This window comes from Panthera onca, chromosome A2 (genome assembly GCF_046562875.1).
Source record: "Panthera onca isolate mPanOnc1 chromosome A2, mPanOnc1 haplotype 2, whole genome shotgun sequence".
Classification (NCBI taxonomy): Eukaryota; Metazoa; Chordata; class Mammalia; order Carnivora; family Felidae; genus Panthera; species Panthera onca.
In genome coordinates, this window is record NC_138340.1 from 147,465,754 (window position 1) to 147,485,101 (window position 19,348).

At 47.9% G+C, this 19,348-nt stretch overlaps 1 long non-coding RNA gene across 1 annotated transcript in view; it reads left to right on the plus strand.

Annotated features, from left to right (window-relative positions):
* Positions 1 to 19,348, plus strand: part of LOC132675076 (uncharacterized) — a 315,734-nt gene that overhangs the window by 174,994 nt on the left and 121,392 nt on the right. The window contains exon 4 of the long non-coding RNA XR_014135971.1: positions 5,967 to 6,024. This is a non-coding gene — a long non-coding RNA (uncharacterized LOC132675076). The remainder of the gene's footprint in view (positions 1 to 5,966; positions 6,025 to 19,348) is intronic.

Below are 19,348 nucleotides of genomic sequence, written 5' to 3' on the forward strand. Positions count from 1 at the left end.
GCCACAGGACTTTTATGTCAGATAAGGGGGAAGTTTTTAAAAACGGTGTCTCCATCCCACCCATGAAAGACAATTTATTGCCACAGGCCCAGCATTCAGGACCTTGAAGGAATGAGGTCCGCAACAGGGGAGGCCTTCCTTGGGGCAGTGCAGTCTCCGGGCCCCTCCTTGCCCGTCCACACAGCCAGCCCTCTGCATGAGGCATGAAGTGGGCAGGGTGACGGGTTAGGTGCTGCCGTGCCTCTCCGAGGCTCGGAGCCCACGCCTATGCCGGCCGTCACAGTAAAACATGCTTGCTTCCTCCTCCTGATTTCCCAATTTTCTTTTATTTATGCATTTTTAAGTGTTTATTCATTTCTGAGAGAGTGTGAATGGGAGAGGGGCAGAGAGCGAGGGGGACAGAGGATCCAAAGCGGTCTCCACACTGACAGCAGTGAGCCCGATGAGGGGTTTGAAGTCATAAACCTGTGAGATCACAACCTGAGCTAAATTCAGATGCTCAACAGACTGAGCCACCCAGGCGCCCCTGGATTTCCCAATTTTCAATTTAAATTGGCCATTAAGTAATAAAACATATTTCCTTTGTTGAAGGCCACATAAAACTAGTTGAGGCACGGAGGCAATAAGGGACACAAGGTTAAGAGAAAATACAGGGGTGCCTGGGTGGCTCAGTCGGTTGAGCCTCCGACGTTGGCTCAGGTCATGATCTCGAGGTTGACAAGTTCGAGCCCTGCGTCGGGCTGTGTGCTGACTGCTCAGAGCCTGGAGTCTGCTTTGGATTCTGTGTGTGTCTCTCTCTGCCCCTCTCCCCACTCATGCTCTGTCTCTCTCTGTCTCAAAAATAAAATAAACATTAAAAAAAATTAAAAAAAAACAAGAGAAAATACAAACGGGGGTGCGGGTCTCAGGTGGAGACCCTACCAAATGCTCTGCTTGAGCCTCAGCTTCTAGACTGGCGTTATTAGCATCATTATTGTTACGGTCTCAGTCTCAAAGTGTCATAAACCTCATGCTTCCACCTTTATCCTCTGAAGATTTTTGTTAACTGGAAAGACAGGTCTCAGCTCTTTTCTTGGCGCCCAGATCTACACGAGTTCTCCGATTGGGTCCAGCTGCAGCTGCCAGACAGGGGAGGTTGTGGGATGCAAACTGTGCAGACCTCACAGGGCCTGTACATGGGAGTCATGGCTGTGGAAGTACCAGGCTGCTTCTGAAGCACCCTTGACTTTGTATAATCACTTGCCCATGTTCCGCTTGGGGCCCCCATTGGTTCTTCTGAGCAACAGGATGAGCTACTCGCAAAACACTCTGAAAATGCTTTTGTTTTGAAAACAGCTTTGTTTGCCAGCCCTTGGAGAACAGCGTTTTGGATTCCGAGGGTCTCCAGGCAGATTGTCCCTGCTGGGACCTAAAAGTCACAGAGAAGTGGGGGAGAAGGGTCCTCGCTAAAGACCTGGGCTCGGGTCTTGTTCTGCTACAGCATTGGCATCAAGTCAACGCCAGAGTCAAGTTCACGTCCAGCCCCCACCCATAAAGGGGAAAAGAGATTATGTCTGCAAAAATGCTTTCTGCAGTGCTTAGCATGTGGAAAGCTCGCAGTGAAAATGTTTGCTTTTATTATTACTGCCCCACTAGTATACATTGAAGCAGGTTGTTGTATCTCTACTCGTAAAGTGAGGAGAGCAGGGCCTGCCTTATTGAGTTGTTTGTATTAAACGAACTAATGACGTGAAATAAGGCGTGACGTGAAATAAATGATAAAATATCTCAGGCATCAGCCTTCCCCAGGTGAATGGTGCAGCTTGCCTACAAGAGTTGGCATGACCCAGTGTGTGAATTATTGGAATGGAAGAGAAATGCACCATTTGATCAAGCCCCTTCTCCATTTTCCTCCAGAAACATAACTCTTTGTTAATGCAATTACCAGTTCTTAATTATGAGCTAAAACAAGGGGAAACAATATAGAACAATATTAAGAGAAATTAAAATGTCTGTCTTCAAATTAAGTACCTTTTCATCACATCCTCTTATGCCCTTAATTGCCACTTTCCCCTCTTCTTGCTCTCCTCACGCATCCTCAAGGAGAACACTTAACTTCCTTTTGGTGGTTCAAGTGTCAAAAAGGCCCTTAGCTTGGTGTGTAGTTTTTCTTTTTCTTTTTCTTTCTTTTTTTTAGAAAATCACGTTTAACTCTTCTTCTGTGGATCCCTCTAATAACCCTACTTAGGATTTACTGGAGGAGGCAAAGTGTTAAGTGTTTCACCACTTCTGTAAATTAGTTCTAGAGGCTAATAATAGCTCCTTCACAAAAATAAACCGCTTTTCAAAAAATTTCTCTAGGTTTTGCTCCTATAAGGCCTTTCCTATCTTTCTTTCTCTCGAGCAAACTATCTAATGCAAATTTGTGCTGGAGTATAATGGAATAGCTGTAGCAGCCAGTGTTTTTGTGAGTGCTTAGTTTATTGGTAGGGGCCTTTTTAAGTGCTTTACATGTTAACTGTTACTTAATTATCACAAAACCCCTGAGAGGTAGGTTGCTATTACCCCCTTTTTAAAGATGGGGATATTGAGTATCTTTAAGTATCTGTTCAAGGTCTTTAGACATTTTTCCTTTATTTTATTTTATTGTTTTAAGTAAGCTCTATGCCCAGTGTGGCCTTGAACTTAGGACCCTGAGATCAGGAATTGTATGCTGTGTGGATTGATCTAGCCAAGAAACGGCCAGGTGCCCCTATAGAGCCAGAATTCAAATGTGGGCAGTGTCACTCAGAACCTGTCCTTTCCACCAGGTGGCGCTGTCAGGCGCTGTGCATGCCTGTGGGCACAAATACAGAACGTGTTACAGGCTGCCAGGAAGGATGCCCAAGACCTTGGAGTTGAGAAACGGCAATCAAGCCCATGCCCCTAACTGCCTCCCAAAGGGCAAGTGAGGTAGGAGATGTTGGGTTCAAATCCAGCTCTTCCCAATCTATAATCATGAGCTGTGTTCCTGAGCTCTATTCTTCTATTTCCCTGGGTTGCTCCCACTCTTATGCAAAGAGAGAGAAAAAACCCTTGGAGGCCGAGTCTTTGAGCTTACGATAGAAGTCCCCAAGCAACTTTTCTTTTCTGTCTTTACCAACATATCTTTTACATTAATGGAAATTTTGGAAAATCATGGGTTTCTGCTAATCTTTTTGTAAAAGATGTTTGGTCCCAGAGACTCATGAAAGGAACCATTTATTTATCTGCAGAATAGTTTGCATATGAGAACAATACAGAAGAGTTTGAAGACAGTTATTCCGTGAACACTAATTAAGAGATTTGTTTGTTTTCAAATAGCACAAACCAATTCTGGCGGGTTTAAGCAAAAGGGAATTTTTTTGCAGGGATAATGGGGAATCCCATGGCTCAAAGAAGCATGTTAAACAATTAAGACCCGTAAAGGGGAAAAAACTGGGGCATCTGGATACCCCACATTAGAAGGACCTGAACATCCTCCCCTGGTTGGTCACTGCCATCATGTGACTCAGTTCTCGAATTTCCCAGCCTGGGCTCTGACTACCCTACCCCATAAGGTAAATCCCGAGTTGGAAGAAAAATGTGATTGCACAGATGTACTCCGGGGTCTCCAGATGGATCCATCAGCCATGGCCAGGCGCCATGGGTCAAATCTCCATGTTTCAGGAGTGCTTCCATGCAGGGGACAACCGTGAATCACCACTCCTTTGTGTTTTACCCCAGTGTGGTTTCTTTACATTGCCTCGATGAGGAATTACATGGCCCAGGACACACAACCTATCGGAGGAGACAGAGAGAGACTCATTGGAGCCCTAGAAACTCTTTCATGCCTTCTTTCTCCCTTATACAACCTGTGATACAGGTGGACAGTTCAAAAACCCAAGTGTGGAGAGCAAGTGGTATTGGCCGCTGAATGTCCCCAGAGTCTCTTCAGATAGTTTGGCAACAAGCTAACTGGGGCCAGGGTCTCCCTTCTCCCATGCGCTCAGCCTCCTCAGTCTCCATAGGCTCCGGGTGCCAGACAGCCAGTATTCCTAGAGACTCCTGTAAATAGCTGGTACCCAAGCGGAGAGCATTTGGTACCCAAACTCAAACAGGTTTTGCCTTACCTTCAAGCCACTGTCATACTTGCCCCATAAAAGGAGAACCCCAGGGTGTGGGGGTCCCTCTGCTATTACACAGCGCTGCCCTGTGTTAATCTACAACCCAGCCCCCACATGCCTCTGTTCAAGACGCCTAGGGCATGGAGGACCCATGCAAATCCAGCACCTTCTGCCCATGAACTTCAGCCAGCCCCAAGCCACACCGCCTGGTGTTCACCCCAAGCCTTTTGCCGAACCCCTAAGTCTGAAGTAGTGTGATAAACTTGGTGCAAGCCTGGAGTATGGGGGGACTATTAAACGAAAGGGGCATAGATAACTCTAGGTGACAGCAACTCTCAGCAACTCTCTGACGGCAGAGTTCGAGCCCTCAGTCGGGGAGGAATTTAGGAGGCATTGCAAAGGGATGGGTACAGGGTTCAGGAGCCAGTTTGGGGGCTTCCATGGCTGGAGCAGACTGCCATTCTTGCCCTCGCTCTGCCAGCTGCTTAGTGCTCGATCTGGGGCAAATCCCTTGACCCTGATTTCCTCATTATTATACAGAAGTGTAATAATATCCATGCCATCTTGGAGAACTTGTGTGAGACAAAAAAACAGAAGCTAGGAGTGTTGTAAAATTTGAGCTATTGTTGGTCTGGGGAAACTGAGCCACGGAAGGTGTTTCTGTGGCTAGCTTGAATGGGAGGAATGGATGCGGCCCTGGGACAAGCAGAGGACAGAGGAGGCAACGAGCTGCCCCACAGCCCCTTTGCTGTACTTTGTAGTGAAGGGCGATTGCGACTTCTAACTTTCCTCAAGATCACAGATTTCTCTGAGCACAACTGTAGCCAGAATAACTTAGCAGGCTCCACTGGATCGATACCTCTGAAATCTAAGGGCCATTCAGTTGCTAAAGGCTTTCTATTTAGTCTTTGTGTTTGCTATTAATGTTATCCCCATGGCATCTAAGTGGCAGAGCTATTTATGGATTGGCAGTCAATCTGACAGTGTGGCTCCTGCCCATCCATCATGGGTAGGAGAGAAAAATCCAGGTGAGCAAAACTTCTAGGGTAAGCAGGACAGATGGGGATATTTAATGCTTGCTGATGCCATGAATTCTACCTAATTTCTTTGTAAGCAACAGTAGCAAAGGGCGATAGACAAAGAGCATCATTCTTTGAAAATGTTAGAGGTCAAGTACTCAATGTCACACTTGAGTTATAACTTCTACAGCATCTAAGTTACGGTAAAGACAACACTGATGTGTATTGGTGCTTTTCCACCTTTTTTGAGGATGTGGAGTCCTTTAATTGAAAAAAAAAAAAAAAAGGAAACTCAACATGGGAATAGCCATAGTCTGAATGCTCACTGGGAAAATATATAAAAAATATAAAGTACACTGTGTTCACTACTAGTTTTCAATGAATTTGGAGTTAATCCATTAAAACACACTTGAAAATGGTGCATATATGTTTAAAATATACTTTTTCTATAGTTTATGGGTATAATATGTGGCTGCTGATGACAATAACACACCTAATACTTTCTGAGCATTACTATGTCCCTGGCACCATTCTAAGCATTAAAAAAAAATTTTTTTTTTTAACATTTATTCATTTTTGAGAGTGAGAGAGACAGAGCATGAGCGGGGGAGGGGCAGAGAGAGAGGGAGACACAGAATCAGAAGCAGGCTCCAGGCTCTGAGCTGTCAGCCCAGAGCCCGATGCGGGGCTCAGACACACGGACCATGAGATCATGACCTGAGCCGAAGTCGGACGCCCAACCGACTGAGCTACCCAGGCACCCCAGCATTTTAAAGACACTATCTTACTTACTCCTCATGACAACTCTGTGAGATCAGTAACAATCACTCTTCCCATTTTATAGGTGAGGAAACTGAAGATCACAGATGTTAAGTGACTGCTAATGATCATTCAGCTGATAAGTGATGGCATGAATGCTTGTTCCTGAGTTGTTTAGCACTGTTATCCATTATTGTGCCTTGATCAGCTGTGATCTGTGAGACTCTCCCAGTGCAGAGCTTTCCAACCAGCTAATGTGGAGGTGGGGGTGGTGGGGAAGAGCTCACATGCTCTGTTTAGCTGCTTTCGAAGTCTGCCTCCCAGGTGGGAGCAGGCGCCAGCCTCTGTTGACAGCACCTCCCGCTTTATTCTCTTCTCCCCTCCCTTCTCCCTTTGTCTCTTCTGTTTGGCTTTTACAAGTACAGGTTCAGGAGAGAGTGAGCTGACTGGTCATAGTCGGGTGGCGGGGTGCGGAGGGTTGAAGGAGTGTCAGGGATTTGGATGGACTGTTTGGATGGAGTCACGTTCTTCACCATGCTTCCCTTTCAAGGCTCCTGATGGAGGAAGGGTATTTGCAAGGCACGCAGAGTCAGTTGGGAAAGCATATCACTTTCTTAGTGGCTTGGTAAGCCACTGATTACTCCAAAGGCAGGCCTTCTTTAGAAAAAACCTGGTTTTGGGGCGCCTGGGTGGCTCAGTTGGTTGGGTGTCCGATTTCGGCTCAGGTCATGATCTCGCGGTCCGTGAGTTCGAGCCCTGCGTCGGGGTCTGTGCTGACCTCTCAGAGCCTGGAGCCTGCTTCTGCTTCTGTGTCTCCCTCTCTCTCTCTGCCCCTAACCCACTCGCATTCTGTCTCTGTCTCTCTCAAAAATAAATAAACGTTAAAAAAAAATTAAAAAAAAGAAAGAAAGAAAAATCTGGTTTTGAAAGTATGAATTGGGCCAGGAGGCCCAAGTTTGGCTTCCTACCTCCTATTCCTTGAACCTAGAACATAAAACATTGGGTAGAAAATTCTGAATCTGGTGTGTGGTTTTTTTTTTTTGTTTGTTTTTAACCAGTTCATGAAGCGAGAATTGCTGGGTTGTCTGTGTGTGTACATCTATTGCATTTGTCTCTATTGTTTTCTGGCAATGGCACTGCCATTTCTTTTGGGAAACGGGTCTCTTTCATTTCTGGTCATTCTGGTGGATTCCAGTATCTACATCCATCTCCCACCATAGACGCATTGACTGGGCAAGGAGTGTGGACGTGGCTCAAACAAGGCTCATCTACGGACTGGGAGAGGGGAGTCTTCTTCCTTTTTGCACGTCACTCTGGAAGCTGTGTGAGTTAGAGCCACTAACCATTTCGTGGGAGAAGACCATATACAGTAGGAAAGAGGTTGAAGACAGCACATAGAAGCAGAGCTGATAGATGGAAGGGCTGGAGAGAGAGAGAGAGAGAGAGAGAGAGAGAGCGAGCGAAGGAGGGAGGGAGAGAGGGAAGCTGGACTGGGTGTTAGAAAATCTGAATTCTTGCTACTGACCAGCGTGTGACTCTCTGTAAGGCACTTAAAATTTTCCCGAAGCGTCAGTTTTCCCATGTGGGGAGTGAGAAAGTGGGATTCAGTAACCATCCCCTTCCCTCTGGCTGGTCACCGCAGCACCTGTCACCACCCTCAGCATTGGCTGCTTCTCTTGGGAGTCTTTGGTCCCTTCTTCTCAGACACTTCCAACCTCATTGCCTCTCCTCTCCCTTCCTCTGCCAGCTGCTTAGATGAAAGAGCACCTGTGTGTTTCTGAAACAGGGGAATGAAAAGAAAAAGGGGTTTCTCTGCACACTATTTTTGCTGTCAGAACAAACGCCAGGCTTGAGGCACCGTGGGCCCGAGAGCATTTGTTAGCTTCCGTACCATGCTGTCCTCTGTGCCCACTGTGGGACCACCTTGCCCTCAATTTGCCCAGGGCCTTTCCAGGCTGCCCTTGAAGAGTTCTAATGACCCTCCATCTACTGAAATTCACTTTCTTGCAGTCAACATAGAGCAGGGTCCCAGGCTTTGATGGCCACTGTTCTGAAAAGTACCTTATAGTTTAAACACATAAGCCGGGAGCTGAGTGGTTTGGTCTCTTTGGCCCCTGACCTCTTCTGTGATCAGGAAGCAAGCCAGATTTCCCAGGAAAGATCTTGAGCCTCTGCAGAAGTTGCAAAGGAATAAAGGGGTTTTTCTGGCCAAGGTGATCAAGCATGAGTTTAGAGGGTCCATGTTGGTGGTGACCTTCTGTGGACATCTGGCGAAATGAACACATCCTTGGGAGCCGGGCCACAGTCACAGACCGCATTTTCCCTCCTGAGTGACGTTGGGCCAACTGTTCATTTAAACTCTGTGAGAGGCTCCTGGGCGGCTCAGTCAGTAAAAAGCATCCGACTCTTGATTTCGGCTCATGATCTTGTGTGCGGTTTGTGAGTTTGAGCCCCGCATTGGGCTTTGTGTTGACAGCTCAGAGCCTGCTTGGGATTCTCTGTCTCTCTCTCTCTCTCTCTCTCTCTCTCTCTCCCTCCCTCCCTCTCTCCCCCCCCCGCCCCTCCCCTGCTTGCACACTCTTTCTCAAAATAAATACATAAACTTAAAAAAGAAAGTTAGACTCTGTGCATCTCTGCTTCCTTGTTTGTAAATTGGAGCAATAATTCCCATTTCACGGGGCCGGTGGGGGGGGGGGGGTTGTCGTGACGATTGAATGAGATAATACGTGTTTGTGCTATGTTGCTGGTACTTGTAGCTGTCGTCAGGATGCTGTGAAGACTGCGTGAGCTACTGACATGAAAGCCATTTGATGATCAGGAAGGCTAGGGCAGGACGGGGCTGACCGAGCAAACTCATGCACCTGGTGATCTAAGGACAGGACCTGGATCCCCCTTCTCAGCCCTTCTCAGGCTCTGGAGGTTGGGGGTGCTGACCTTGCTGATGTTGGATCAGGTGGGTTTTGATGGAGGTGTGCAGACCCCTGGGGTGGGGAGTTGTCTTCTCACTGCCTCCATCTCTCCTCATGTCCCAGGCAGGGAGTAGCTCAGCCTCAGTACCTCCTTTCTCATCGCTCAAAGTCAAGTGGTGTTTCATGACAAAGGCAGATGAGCATGTCTAAATATTTAACTGGCAGATCAATCTGTGGCGACAAGGAGCGGCATTAGAAAAAAAAAAGACGAGACATTCCAACGACGTCTTTATGACTGGCAGTACGCCATGGGGAGGCGGCCGGGCTCCGTCTAGGATATTTTGTTCTGTTGCGGCTCAGAAGGGGAGACAGGGGTGAGGTAAACAAACACTGGCCTAGAAGTCCTGCCTCTGGCTGATAATTGGAGCCAGCATGCTCGGAGCACTGGAGAATGGGCAGGCGGGAGATTAACGCCATGTAGCTCTAGAGCCTGAGCCAGCTCCGTAGCACGCAGAGCTCCTGTCATTGTTCCTGCCCTGGTGGAGCATGCGTGGAGGGGTGATGTCAGATGGGAGGAATGAGGAATGACAAAGAGTAAATCCAAATGACTAACCGTGTTTTACATGCTTGATGGGAGGCAGTGCTGGGTTTGCTGGCAAGATGGTGGCTGTCTTCGGTTCCAGTGGAGACTTGGTCGTGGCCTCCCCAGGACAGGATATGGTGGATCTTGCTGTGAAAGAGGCAGGTGGCAGCTCCAGGCTGCAGCAGGACGTGATGCTACGGAGAAGTGATTGGGAAGCTTTATTTTTGTATAACTGCGGGTGAAGATGTGTCCTGCAGAAATGCAATAGCAGACGATGCAGCACGGAGGAGCCAGGCTCGCCATCAACTCAGATTGTCATAATGAAGGCAGCAAGAGTAATGACACAGAGTACTTACTGAGTGCCCATTGCGTGCTAGATCCTTTGCTAGGGAATTTACGTATTTAGCCCTTGAAGTAACCCTGGGATAAACAAAACATGGCAGTGGATATAGGAATGCATGCACATATACACACACATATATAAACACAAACACACATACGTATGCATGCATACACACATATAAACACACATATACATATTTATTATTTTTTTAAAGTTTTTAATTTATTTTGAGAGAGCAAGTGTGTGTGCACATGCAAGTTTGGGAAGGACAGAGAGAGAGAGAGAGAGAGAGAGAGAGAGAGAGAATCCCAAGCAGGCTCTGTACTATCAGTGCAGAGCCTGATGGAGGGCTTAAACTTACAAACCAAGATCATGACCTGGGCTAAAGGTGGACACTTAGCCGACTGAGCCACCCAGGCGCCCTTACACATGTTTAGATGAATACACACACACACACACACACACACACACACACATTTTTGTAATTGCAAATCACCTATCCTCTCTTTATCTCTCTTTTTTAAAATTTGGAAATGCCTGTTTCTACTCATTTATATACTTAATTTTTTGTAATGCCCTGTAAACCTTCCTTCCTTTCTAATGACACAAAATGTATCTAATACTCAACTATCTGGAGCAGGGAGAAGCTGTGAAGAACAGACTCTTTAAAAAAATTTTTTTTTTAAATTTTTTTTTAATTAAAAAAAATTTTTTTTTTTTAACATTTATTTATTTTTGAGACAGAGAGAGACAGAGCATGAACGGGGGAGGGGCAGAGAGAGAGGGAGACACAGAATCGGAAGCAGGCTCCAGGCTCTGAGCCATCAGCCCAGAGCCTGACGCGGGGCTCGAACTCACGGACCGCGAGATCGTCACCTGAGCCGAAGTCGGACGCTCAACCGACTGAGCCACCCAGGCGCCCCTAAAAAAATTTTTTTAATGTTTATTTATTTTTGAGAGAGAGAGAGAGAGAGAGAGAGAGAGAGCGAGCGAGCAGGTGGGGGAGGGGCAGAGAGAGAGAGAGGGAGACACAGACTCTGAATCAGGCTCCAGGCTCTGAGCTGTCAGTGCAGAGCCCGATGCGGGGCTTGAAGCCACGAACTGTGAGGTCATGACCTGAGGTCTGGTGCTTAACCGACTGAGCCACTTAGGCACCCCAAGAACAGACTCTTGACCTGGAAGAGCTGCCTATTCAACTAGGGGAAACCCTAAGCCAACCTCATGAGGCAGCCCCCATGGACTGGTGGTCACTGACGTTCCTGCCATGATGCCTGGCATCTCTTGTGTTAAAGTTGTAACAGCATCCGCTGTGGCTCAGATGTGTTCAGATGCATTTCTACTTCCTTGTTCACCACTGTCTTCAAGGCTTCAAGCAATGCCTGGCATGGAGTAGACAATAAATGTTGGTTGATTGAATGAATGAGGAGAAGTGGGTGTTTCTGTATTACAGGTGAGGGAAGGGAGTGCAGGATCAACAAATTCTACAAGGTCACAGAGTAGGTGTGTGGCCAAGTGAACCTGCTGCATCGCGTCCCTGGTGAATACCATTCGCTACCAGGCCTGGATCCAAAGAGCAGACAGTTTTTATCTGAGGCTGGTTTAGTACTGTTAGGATTACAGCCCTTGTTTTCTGTGAAATGAAATTCTCTTCATCTGTGAAATTCTTAGAAATGCTCCCGAGATACAGGGATTTCCTTCATGTGGTTTTCCTCTCTCCTTCTGAGCACCGTGCACAGTCAGCTTTTAAACCGCGTTGGAGGAGAGGTGGATGCCGTTGTCCGGTGGCATCGTGTGTGCGCATGCGTTTGCGCGCGTGTGCGTGCGCACACCCAAGTTGCCGAGCGCCTTGGTCTTGTTTGCCCCCAAGCTTGCCGGCCCCACGATTGTGTAATTAGGGAGGATGCTAATGTTCCCTGATTGGAAAATGTCACCCTGCGTGACTAATTTGCCAGCAGGGCCTAATTGAAGTTCAGCGTCATCTGCGGCTCCCGTCAGTCTTTCTTCTGAGGTGTGGGGGCAGAGGCAGTGGCAGTGGCAGTGGTCCAGGGCCGGGCACGTGGATGCCGATTTATTGCCCCTCATCTCTCAACAGTGCCGAAGGTCAGATGGGAGATCAGCTGTGGTTGAAACGGGGTTGGCCGTAAAGGAGAAATCCAGGGCTGGATTAACCCATGTGGCAGGTGGCACTCAATAAGTAGCTGGGCTTTCTCCAGGGAAGACTTTTCTTTCTTTCTTTCTTTTTTTTTTTTTTTTTGAGTGAGGGGATTCTTTTGTGTGGATGCAGATGCCCCAGCAGCAGGGCCCAGAGCAGGCTTGGGCCAAGTGCAAGTCCCCGGAGTTTGTTGCCATGGCACTCTTGCCTTTTGCAGTGGCCGTGTTTGGATGTTCTGGGGACCCTAGGCTATGTTTGACAGCCGCCCTGTCCTGAAGGGCTCTGGCAGGGAACAGCAAGAGGCACGTGAATAAATGGTAATGCTATGTGCTACCTGCTTAAGTGCAGAGTGGGCAGAAAGTACCTGTTACCTGGTCCTGTGCTATCATTAATCTAAACCCTGCTGTTTGGCCACCCTGCCCTGCTCAGATATCCCCTTTGCTCCTGTGTCATCCACAAGTATTCAATGTTTTGTTTTAAGGTTTTGTTCTGTGTGCATAGCTTCCAGTAGGCTGGGGATTCCTGGAGGCCAAGGGATGTGTGTAGATGAATCCTGTGTTCTCAGCAGGCATCATCATGCTGGGCACAGAGTGGGTCTCCAGTCATTGTTTCCTGCATGCTAAGGGGGGGGGGGGATGATAACCTCTGTTCATCGAAGTCAGGGATGATTTTGTACTGGATTCTTGACCTGGATCTTAGGGAATGAGTAGGAGTAGGAGGAGGATAGCAGATAAGGTATCTGAGAGCTTCACTGGTCAAATAAATATTTATTAGGCATCTTCTATGTGTAAGACACTAACTAGATACAGGGTATACAGGGATCAACAAACTGTCATGCTTTCTGTTCTTGTGGAGGTTATATTCTAGTGGGAGAGTCAGACAGCCAATAAATAGACAAAGAAATAAGCCAACCCCCTGTATTACAAATTCGAAACAGCGTTATGATGCAAGATGACAGTGAGTTGAAGGAGGACAGTGAGTGTGTGTGCCAGTACGATCATGACCTAGGGATTAGGGAAGGCCTCTTGGAGGAGGTGGCATAAAGCTCACTCTTGAGCAGTGAGAAGGAGCTGCCCTGTGAGGAAGGAGGGAAGGGCATTCCAGACTTGGAACAGTATGTGAGAAGAGTTTGCATCAGGAAAGAGGTTGACCTGCGTGAAGACATGAGAGAAGACCTGTGGTTTGGGTATTGACAGGGAGGAGGGACACATAAGCCTGAGAGGCAGGTGATGAGGACTAGTAGGGTCTGGGGAGGAATTTGAATTTTATTCCAAGTATAATAGAGATCCATTAATGAGTGGTAAGCAGGGGACACAACGTGATATATGCTACTTGGTATATGGAGGGTACACAGTTTTTGTCCTAGCTCTAGGGAATGGCTCATGGGGTGGGCAGGTCAAGATTGGGACCAGGGGCTCCAGTTAGGAAGCTGCTGGAGTAATCGGAGATGGTGGGTTTATGGGGGGATGCTGAGGAGTCTTTTTTCATAGGCAGTGGGGTACCAGTGAAGGGTTTTGACCAGCAGGGGAATAAGTTGGTGGGGCATATGTCTTTTTTAATGATTGCTGTGGTGGCAGTGTGGAGGGTGGATTGGAGAGGGAGGAAGAAACACCAAATTTCTCATTAAGTTATAGGAGCCATACTTTAAAGGGGACACAAACTGTAGTTGACCAGGGTGGCCAGAAATCAGGAAAACATGGTGTATGAGTCCAGTTGGCTAAATGTTTGTGTCCTCCCCAAATCTATAGGTTGAAATCCTAACTCCCAATGTGATGATAGTAAGAGGTGGGGCCTTTGGGAGTACCCTTTGGGGGTCATGAGGGTGGAGCTTTCATGAATGGGATTAGTGACCTTATTAGTGACCCAGAGAGCTGTCACTCCCCTTTCCACCATGTCAGGACACAGCAAGAAGATGTCAGTTTGCAACTTAGAAGAAGGTGCTGACCCTGATTTGGGACTTACAGCTTCCGGAACTATTAGAAATAGATTTCTGTTGTTTGTAAGCCACTCAGTCTATGGTACTTTGTTATAGCAGCCTGAGCTAAGACAGTGGCAAAGAGTCAAGGTACTCAGCTTTATTTATATGTAGAAGCATATAGGGCAATACACCCACTTTCCAGTATGTATGGGAGCAGCTGTCGTCTAGAAGGTGGAGTGGACATCCAGTGGGTGGAAATTATGGGGATCCTGGCTGGAGCTCAACATCGAGAAGGAATCATTGTCTTACACTTAGAGTGATTTGACAATGGGACAGGTCTTAACATACATACATAAAATGACTTCTCCCCTAGCCCCTTACCACATCATGAGAAAACAGCAAGGTGAGTTCTCACTGAATTTGGAGGGCATGTTTGGGATGTTGTGCCTTCAAATAGATGCTACGGGATATACTCAAATCTCACTTTGAGGGGTCTCCAGAACATCCCAAAGAGCGTGTACTGCCCCCAACAGGGAGGAACAAAGGACACCCCTGGCATTAACACATGTAAATTGAAACTTTGGGAAGAGACTGTTCTCATGCCCTCCTCGTTTCCTAGATGGAAACCCAACCAAAACAAAAACCCCAAAACCAAAGTACTTGGCTTTTGTTTAATCTTTTAGTTCGGGAAATGGGGCAGAACAGCCCTAATCCGATTCTCAACTTTCTCTCGAGCCACACATGAGAGATTCCTTTTTTCCTTTTTCCCTCTGCTTTTCCCCTTTAACTTTTTATGCTTTGCCAACAAGCCCAAACTCTAGTGCTAAACTAGGAGAAACTAAAATAAAAAAGAAACACTCCTGGAAAACCCCATGGTCACCAGCACCCCCCCACCCGCCCCGGTCACTCCTCAGGTTAATTCAGGAGAGGAAGCCATGAGCTAATGTCACATGTAGTCTGAGGCATGATTATTGTGTTTCTTCCAATCCTTTCTTGCCTAAGCCGGTCCAGCTGTCACCCCACCCCCTCTACACCAACTCCTGTGTTACTTCCCGGCCAGTCTTTCCCAATGTGATTTCTCTACCTCCTAATATTTAATTTTAATCCAAAGCCCCCCCCCCCCCACCCCCCGCCCTTGCAAATCCTCTGACTCTGCAGACCAAGCAGATTCTCCTCTCCCTTTTTCATTATCAGTGGGTCAGATTAGCATCTGACAAGAGAGTAGGATTGACTATTCCACCTTGGTTTCAAAACCTAAGGTGGATTATTGCCCCTGTTATAAACATAAAGGACATTTTAATTTGCTGGGAGCCAAGAACAAGCAAATCACCCAGAGTCAGGATTGAACAGGGGCTCTTCCAGGCCCCGCCACCTGTTTTCCGCAGCTCTGGGAAAGAGCACAATGGTGGGCTTTGGAAGAGCCTCCCCTCCCCTCTCCTGCCGTCCCCCATACCCTTCACCCCTCTCCCCACATCCACAGGAAGAAGCACTCCCCTCTGGGCCTACAGACACCACTTGGCCCTGGGCAGGCCAGGCAGACCTCCACGTGGTAATTCTGGCAGCAATACCAACCTCCAAAGGGCTCAGAGGCCAGGCCAAAATGCAGGCCTGGGGTATGTTAAGTTCAAAGTGGGGGTCATACCCAGCCTGGAGACCCCCTCCTCACAACTCCCAAAGGCCCTCCCACCCTTCCTGCCTGGCTCAGGATCAAGCAAAAGCCAGCTCCGAGGAGTGTTGAGTTTCCTCAGGGGCACTAAGGGCTGGGTGGTGGGGCAGGCCTCCAGCTTTGGACACACAGCCTTGAAACCTGCATTTCCAGGCCTTAGGCAGCTACTGGCCCGAAGAAATGTCCATCTGGTAGGATACGGGGAGTGTGTCTGCCACCCCCTGGAGAGTCGGCTTCTCTTCAGAACCTGAGGGGTGTCCCTGCTCTGGAGAATAGGGCTGCCCTGTCTTCCTCTGGATGCAGCTGCAGTTCAGGAGGTCCTTTGATTTGGAGGCATTGGCAGCCTGGCCCGCCTTTGAAGCCCCGATAGTCCTGTCTTAGCATGGCCTTCTTTATTTCAGTCTTACAGAGTCCTCTTGAGGGCAGGGACCGTGTCTTGTATTGCTTTATATCTCAGAAACCCCAGGTCTGGCCTCTTCCCCGTGCAAAATGTCCACGTGATACTTTTTCTCTAGATGACCAAGGCAGTGCGGTATAGTGGGGAGCCCGGGGCTGGCCAGCTGCAGACCTGCCCTGTAGGCTCCGGGCCGCTCCACGGTTTGCAGCGTGTGAGCGTGAGAAGGTGCTGTAACGAAGTGCCATGCAGTGGGTGACTTAAAACCCCAGAGATTTCTTCTCTCACACTTCTGGAGGCTAGAAGTCAAGGGGTTGATAGGATTGGTTCCTTCCGGAGGCTCTGAAAGAGAACTTGTTCCCTCCTGCCCTCCCGGCTTCCGGTGGCTGGTGCCCTTGGCTTCTTGCTTGCAGCTGCATTGCCCTGTCTCTGCTTGCACTGTCACGTGGCCTTCTTATTGTGTGTGTCCGTGTGTCTGTGTCTCCACATAGCCTTCTTTACAGATACCGGTGGCGGGATTTCGGGCCTGCCCTACTCCAGGATGACCTCATCTTAACTTAATTACATCTGCTAAACCCCTATTTCCAAATAAGGTCACGTCCACATGGAAGAGGAGGGAGGTCGGTTAAGAGGTGGATAAATTATTTGGGGGGACACAATTCACCTCACAACAGAAAGCCACTCACCTTATGAAATTATGCCATACCTAATGAGAAGGCGTTTGATACAGTGGAAAGGGGACCGAATTTGGAGAGAGAGAGGAGATTGGACACCTGCCTAAGTGCTAGAAACCGTGTTATCCTGACCGAGTCCCTTCACTTTTATGTGCCTCAGTTTCTTTGTTTGCAAAGCGATTTCTGAGGCACCTCCCCGTTCAAACGTTCCGTGATTTTAAAATTTATTTTTGATTGAGCTGTTTTTCTGCCTCATAGAGAAAGACAAAAGAAGGAATAATAAGAAAACCAAGACAGGACAGAAATAGAAAATAAAAGGGAAAAGAAAATAAACAGGATAAAGCATAATGAGCAGGAGGAAAGAAAGGGCAAGGAGAAAAAAATGGAAGCAAGAGAAATAGTCAAAACAAAGGCAAAGGAGGAAATTTGAGGCAGCAGGTCGTGGAGTAGAAAATTGAGGCCTATTTGCCTGTGTGTGTGTGTGTTTGTGTGTGCATTTAACCTTGTTTGCTCATAATCTGCCTCCAAACAAAATATAGCTGTATAATAAGGAGCAGAACATTTTCCTTGGTTGCATACAAACTCCTGCTTTATAAACCATTATCTCCCTGAAGCTATTAATTTAGAGCATATTGTGTGAGGGACTGCTGAGGCACGACCACAGGAAGGTGCTGTGTGTGTGTGTGTGTGTGTGTGTGTGTGTGTGTGTAAAGAGAGCGCCTTCTTTTTCTCCTCCTCTAAATACAGCAGTTTTCCGGCACAGATGGGGTCAGGGAGAGAACGATTTTTCAGGGTCTGTGGCATCAGCCTGTCCTCAGCTGCTCCCTTCACGTCCCACCTGGACAGACTGCACAGGGAGCCGCCGTCCCTCACCAGAGTTGTGTGGCTCTGTCCATCTCTTTGCTGGTGATCCCAGCGCATGCCCAGAGCCCTGTGCCCCAACGTGGCCTCTGTCAGAGCCACCTCAGTATCTCTGCATCTCTCTGTGGCTTTCTCGAGGGTGGGGATCTGGTTGGTAGGAGCTGCAGCCCTGCCTCCTTCCACTGGTGCCCTCAGTTTCCTGCACACCAAATCTGTGCCCCTCAATCCATCTTTGCCCTCCAAATGGTACGGCTGCTGCCCTTCTCTTAATAGCTGCTCTGCAATGAGTGCAGCACGCACGGTCGCCAGCCTGAGCAAATTCGAATCCACGATGCGCGTTCAGAGTTGCAGAGCGACAATGTGTTCAGTGTAAATGTGTCCCAAACATCTCATGGGACACACTTTTTTATACTGAACTAATTATTTGTTGTTTATTGGAAATTCAGATTTAACTGGGCATCTTGTGTCTTATCTGGCGATCCTAGAGGCAGAGGAACTGATCGTGAAAAGCCCCCTTCCTCTTCTGGTTTTTATTCTCCTTGGGTCTTGAGCAGCTAAGTCACTCCACTAATGGCAACGTCCTCTTCCCCACCCCCTCTGACATTTTCATATGATATATTAGTTCTTCTTGTTCTAGGTCAGTCCACTTTGGAAGAAGGGGTCAGGTAAATGCCAGGAATAAATAAATAGGCTTGCCTGTCACCCATATTAGCCCATGGGAAGTGTCTCCTCTCTGCTCAGATCTGTAAGTCAGTGTTCACTTAGAGCTCCTTTTTTCCCCCACACGCGTCCTTTCATGGGCATTTATCTTTTGCCACTAGGACACCAGGCAGGGGGAACAGTGCAACACAAAATCCATCAAAATGGCAAACATCCCAGCAATCACACTTCTAGGAATCTGCCCCAAGGAAATAATCAGAGATGTGCACAGAGATTTATGTGCAAGGATGTGCATTACAGTGCTATTTATAATAGTGAAATATTGGCAACTCCCTAAGTGTCCAACAAAAGGAGAATGGTAAATTATGGCACATTCTTAGAGTGGAATATTATGTGACAACTAAAAATCGTGTTTATAGAAAAATGTTTTATGACACAGCAGTATGAACAATACAGAGAGCGGGGGGGGGGGGGGGGAGATACGTGGCAGTGTGGTCCTAATGCCCACAGGGAAAAGTCTAGAAGGAAAGCCACCCAAATGTTAGGTGCTTGGAAGAGTGTGGGACCCCACCTGCAGGGCTGCATGGAATTCGCTTAAGAATTTCTCCCTCTCTGGGGTGCCTGGGTGGCTCAGTCGGTTAAGTGTCTGACTTCGCTCAAGTCACGATCTCGTGCTTCACGGGTTCGAGTCCTGCATTGGGCTCTGAGCTGACAGCTCAGAGCCTGGAGCCTGCTTCGCATTCTCTGTCTCCCTCTTTCTTCCCCTCCCCTGCCAGTGCTCTGTCTCTCTCTGTCTCTCAAAAATAAATAAACATTAAAAAGAATTAAAAAAATAATTTCTCCCTCTGATGGTCAGGACTCCGTGATTGAAAATCAGCATGGAAGTGAAGTTTGGACCACCTTTACCCATGGGGCATGACTTACTTGTTTTGCAGAGCTGGGGGGTAGGATGTGCAGACAGCAGGGGCTGAGATCAGTGCCTCTGTTCATAAGATCGCATCTCCCATGACCGAGGACACCTCTGTCCCTGCACCATGGACACCCATACACGACTGGCCTTCTTGCTGATCCCTTTCAGTCCACCTTTGTCCAGTCTGCACATTAGCTGGTGGTGAACTCCCTAACACCCAAATCCCGTCAAAATCAGCCGCTGCTCACCCCACTTCTGTGGCTTCTTACTACCTTTGGTGCCATCCGCAGAGGACGCCTGGGAGAGCTGGGTCTCTGTAACCCCCAGGTGGTCCCTGCACTGTCCATACAGCCAGCAGACAGCATGTCATTTTTTAACACAGGTTTACGCTCTTATC